Raw genomic sequence first — 6,000 nt, forward strand, 5'->3', positions numbered from 1 at the left:
ATAAAAGCGGATTTTCAAAAGAATAAAAAGGAAAGAGAACCAGCTTCCTTCCTTATGGAGTTAATGTGTTGCTGCCCTGTGTGCCTAAGACATCTATTTTAGTGCCAGTGTTCTTGTTATGAAGACTTAGGGGGTCGTCTCCAGTGCAGGGCCTGTTAGGATTGGAGGGTTACAACCACCTACTGCAGCGTGTGTTCGGCCTGGGCAAACACTGGGTAACCCAGGCTCAACATCGTATCAAGGTAAACCTGGATTAAAACAAACATGAAAGGCAGCCCGGGAAGGGCAAGGGTTGAGGGAGGGTCTGTGTGAGGGAGATGCAGGCCCAGGCCCCTTCTCCACTCTACCTATTTACAGGCATTGATTGTATGGGGGCCTGGCTGCCTCCTTCTCCACCATCACAGGCCTCCTCCCAACTTTAGCTGGGGGATTTAATGGAAGATGGCGGAAATCCTATATGACTGTCAAACAGTCAAAAGTCAAATAGTCCAGATTCACTGGTGGCACAGCTTGGGAACTGGGGTAATTGAGGAGGAAGTACACAGGGTCAGACTCTACGCAAGTCTTCTCTTTGGGAGTAAGGAGGGTGTTTGAGCAGGAGACTAACACAATGAAAGAATATTTAAATAAGGTTCATCTGAGGACAGCCTGGATACAGTCAGAGAAGAGGCCATGGTAGAGCAATGAGACCTGCTGATTCCCAGGGCTCAGAGTGAAGCTAGACGCGTGCAAAGGGGAGTGGGTGGTGGAGACCGGGAGTGGGAGTGAGCAGCTGCGTGCGCAAGGAAACGCTGAGGCTCCTGGGATGTGAGGAGCAGCAGGTGGAGAGAGATGATGAACGTGAAGGTAATGCTGAGGCTCCTACCCCTTGAGATGGGGGAATGTAGTGATGCTGCTGTCAGATAGGGGAAATGTGGAGGAAGGGGAATGGGTTTGCAGGGCAAGTGGAGTCTGGTTTTAGTCACGCTGAATTTGAGGATCCAGTAGCAAATACAGGACTGGAACTTGTGATGGGATAATGTGAAGCCTCTGAAGAGCCAGTTGAAGCAAATAAGCTGAAGAACGAGAGACAGAATAAAAATTACTAGCACCTTATATTTGTATTATGTTTAATTGTCTTTAAGATATTGTCAGTAACTCCTGGAGCACGTCACTATTACCTTCTTATATAAAATTAGGGGGCCTGCAGGGTGATCTTCAAGAGACCTTCTAGCTCAGACCTCCTTCCATCCTCCCCTTCCTTCCTACCTCATGCTTTGCTGATTCTCATATCAATGAAAACAGTTTATTGACCAACTAAAAATAGCTGACATTTACCTATCACTTACCATGTGCCAAACACTGTGTTCTTTGCAACTTACATATATTAACTCATTGAATTCTCAGAACAATAAAATAGGTGCTACCATTTTCACCATTGTCATTGTCACCATGATCACCATCATGTGACTCCATCATCATCACCACCACCACCATTACCAATGTCACCATCGCCAGCACCACCACCACAACCACCACCATCACCATCACCATCACCATCACCATCACCATCACCATCACCATCACCATCACCATCACTGTCATCTCTGCTGATTAGAAAACTGAGGCAAAGTTAGGTTACATAACTCGCTGGAGCTCTCATGCCAAGTGAACAGCAGGGCCAGGGTTTGAAAGCAATGAGTCTAGGTTTATTAATGTAGCTTTCACACTAGCTCGACACCACTCTGTCTCTTCTGCTATCAGATCACACAGCCTCCTGGGTAGAAGGCTGTAAAGACTGGGAGTTGCTTGTGTTGAACTAGGAGTGATTTAACTTCATCAACTTCTGTTAAATCACCCTCACTTAGTAATGCAGGGTTTGCCTTCTTACAGAACACATCCAGATCTGTATCATCATGCCCTTGATCTATGTTCAGACACTCCTTGATTCTCTGTTAGGGGGCCTGTCTGATTTGTGAATTATATGTGGTCAGTTCACTTTTATTATTATTATTATTATTATTATTATTATTTTGAGATGGAGTCTCACTCTGTCACCTAAGCTGGAGTGCAATGGCCCTATCTTGGCTCACAGCAACTTCCACCTCCTCGGTTCAAGCAATTCTCCTGTCTCAGCCTCCCAAGTAGCTGGAATTACAGGTGTGTGCCACCATGCCCAGCTAATTTTTGTATTTTTAGTAGAGACGGGGTTTTGCCATGTTGACCAGGCTGGTCTCAAACTCTTGACTTTAGGAGATCCGCCTGCCTCGGCCTCCCAAAGTGCTGGGATTACAGGTGTGAGCCACTGTGCCCAGCCAGTTCACCTTAATTCTGATGGTTATAACCATTGGTTCCACACAATTCACCCACCCTGAGTTCTTAGACAGGGGCCCTGGGGATATTACTGAAAAAATAAAGGAGAAAACACCCTTAAATGACAGGATTCTTAGGGCTTCAACTGCCACTGCCTTGAGGAGCTCACCTTACATATTGCTTTCCACCATCTGCAAGCAGATGATACACACTTCTACATCTCCCAGCTTCCCATCTCCAGACCCACATATAAACACATCTATGGACACTGCCTCTCATGTCCCAACATATTCAGAAGTGAACTTATTTTATTTATTTATTTTTTTTGAGACGGAGTTTCGCTCTTGTTACCCAGGCTGGAGTGCAATGGCGCGATCTCGGCTCACCGCAACCTCCGTCTCCTGGATTCAGGCAATTCTCCTGCCTCAGCCTCCTGAGTAGCTGGGATTACAGGCACGTGCCACCATGCCCAGCTAATTTTTTGTATTTTTAGTAGAGACGGGGTTTCACCATGTTGACCAGGATGGTCTCCATCTCTTGACCTTGTGATCCACCCGCCTCGGCCTCCCAAAGTGCTGGGATTACAGGCGTGAGCCACCGCGCCCAGCCCCAGAAGTGAACTTATAATCACTTTCCCCTAGTCTGTTGTTTCCTGATGTTTCTAATCCACCCAATGTCTGAGCAAAACTCTTGGAGTCATCTAAAGGGCTCCTACCTTCCCCTTGAAAATTTCGAGTTACCTAATCCTGTAGATTCTGCTTTTTGAAAATAGTTTTTTAATTTAATTTAATTTTATTTTATTTTAGAATCAGGGTACATGTGCAGGTTTGTTATATAGGTAAATTATATGTCACAGGGGTTTTGTGTACAGATTGTGTCATCACCCAGGTAATAAGTATGGTACTTGATAGGTTGTTTTTCGATCCTCACCCTCAAAACCTCCACCCTCAAGTAAACCGTGGTGTCTGTTGTTTCCTTCTTTGTGTCCGTAAATACTCAGTGCTTTGCGTCCACTTATAAGTGAGAACATGCAGTATTTTGTTTTCTGTTTCTGTGTTAGTTCACTTAGGATAATGGCTATCTTCCATCCATGTTGCTGCAAAGGACATGATCTTGCTCTTTTTTGAAGACAGTTTTAATTCCTCTCCTCCTCAGCTCAACCTGAATTTTTGGAGCTGCTATTTCTTTTCATTTTTTTTTTTTGAGACAGAGTCTTGATCTGTCATCCCAGGCTGGAGTGCAGTGGCGTGGTCTTAGCTTACTACAACTTTTGCCTCCCAGGTTCAAGCAATTCTCATGCCTCAGCCTCCCAAGTAGCTGGGATTACAGGCATGTACTACCACTCTCTGCTAATTTTTTGTGTTTTTGGTATAGATGGGGTTTCACCATGTTAATCAGGCTGGTCTTCAACTCCTGATCTAAAGTGATCCGCCTGCCTTGGCCTCCCAAAGTGCTGGGATTATAGGCATGAGCCACTCCGCCTGGCCAGGAGCTGCTGTTTCTTATCTGGGTTCTCTCCCGTTATCTACCTTGCTGCCAAGCTATTCAAAAAGCAAAACCTGTTCATACTGCTTCTGTAGGTTTCAAGATAAAGTTCAGATATACAATAATCTTCATTTCCTGGAACCTGTCTCTTTTACTGGTCACAGTATCTACTATTGCCCTTTCTACACTCACACACCAAACTGCAGAGCTACCAAACTATGCAAGGGTTTTGGTCACTTTGTTTCACATGGCAATCCACCACCAAGGGAAGGATACTGTTTAAAAAAAAAAAAAATTGACATTGCTGTGGTTTGTCTGTATGTGTTCCTCCAAAATTCATATGTTGAAAACTAATCTCCAATGCAATAGTATTGAGGTGGAACTTTTAGGAAGGCAGCACACTCGTGAATGTCATATAAAAGATGGTCTAGTGAGATCCAAAATCCCTCTTGTGCCCATTTGCTATGGAAGGGTGTCATTTTCACAGCAGAGTCAGCCTTCACCAGACAGTTTCTCACAGTTCTGGAAGCTGGGAAGTCTAAGCCTAAGATATCAGCAATTTCTATTCTATAATAAATTATCTAGTCTGTGGTATTTTGTAACAGCAGCCTGAACAGACTGAGACAGACATCTTTGTCTCTTTCCTTTACATACGTAACACATAGTTGATTGTGGTTAATTTTTTCTGTGTTCTCTACTGAGCACCTTCATTTCACTATAGTTTCACCAAGGTGAGAGGATCACTAAAAGGTTCTCTTTCTTTTTTTGATATAGTGGATTAAGGACAGTTAATTTTATTAACCATCACTTTAGTTTTATAATGGTTAATTTTATTTTTATTTGTTATTTAAATTTTTTAACGTTTTGAAATTTCAAAACAGTTTTGATGATAATTGCACGTATTTATGGAATAGATAGTGATATTGTGATATGTACACATAGTGATCAGCTTAGGGTAATTAGCATATTCATCATCTCAAACATTTATTATTTTTTTCTTCTAGCTATTTGAAACTACATATTATTGCTGACTATACTTATGGTTAATTTTATGTGAAAACTTGAGTGGGCCATACAGTGCCGATGTTAAACATTGTTTTTGGTGCACCTGTGAAGATATTTCCACATGAAACCGACTTCTGAATTGGTAAACTCAGTAAAGTAGGTTTCCCTCCCTAATGTGGTTGGGCATCACCGAATCTTCTGAGCACTGAGTAGAATGAAAAGTGGAGAAAGGAGGAATTCACTCTGTTTTGTCCTGTCTCACTGCTTGAGGTGGGACATATCATCTCACCGTCTCCTGACCGTGGGCTGGCACTTACATCATTAGCTCCCCTGGTTCTCCTGTGTTTCCAGCCTGCAGAAGGCGAGAGACTTAGCCCCCAAAATTGTAGGAGCCGATTCTTCAGAATAAATCTCTCTCTCTCTCTCTTATTAGTTCTGACTAAAATAGTGGTGGATATAAAGATAAATCAGGCATTGATCCTGTCTTCAATGGAAGGTAGGGAATGATCACACAAAACTCTGAAGAAAGGTAGATGCTGGCTGGGCCTGGTGGCTCATGCCTATAATCCCAGCAGTTTGGGAGGCTGAGGGGGGAGAATCGCTTGAGTCCAAAAGTTTGACACCAGCCTGGACAACATAGGGAGACCTTGTGTCTACAAAAATCTAGCCAGCTGTGGTGGCTCAGGCTTATAGTCCCAGCTACTTTGGAGACTGAGGTGGGAGGATCACTTGAGCCTGGGAGATGGAGGCTGCAGTAAGCTGTGATCACACCGCTGTACTCCAGCGTAGCAACAGAGCAAGACTCTGTCTCCAGGAAAACCTCCCCAAATAGATGCTGATAAGAAGATAATTTGGACTCTATGGTAAAGACAGTCTTGCCGGGCGCGGTGGTTCAAGCCTGTAATCCCAGCACTTTGGGAGGCTGAGGCGGGTGGATCACAAGGTCAAGAGATCGAGACTATCCTGGTCAACATGGTGAAACTCCGTCTCTACTAAAACAAAAAAAAAAAAAAAAAAATTAGCTGGGCATGGTGGCGCGTGTCTGTAATCCCAGCTACTCAGGAGGCTGAGGCAGGAGAATTGCCTGAACTCAGGAGGCGGAGGTTGCGGTGAGCCGAGATCGTGCCATTGCACTCCAGCCTGGGTAACAAGAGCGAAACTCCGTCTCAAAAAAAAAAAAAAAAAAAACAGTCTTTCCACCTCAGGCCTTCCAGAAAC

The sequence above is a fragment of the Cebus imitator genome, unplaced genomic scaffold (assembly GCF_001604975.1).
Source record: "Cebus imitator isolate Cc_AM_T3 unplaced genomic scaffold, Cebus_imitator-1.0 Scaffold382, whole genome shotgun sequence".
Lineage (NCBI taxonomy): Eukaryota > Metazoa > Chordata > Mammalia > Primates > Cebidae > Cebus > Cebus imitator.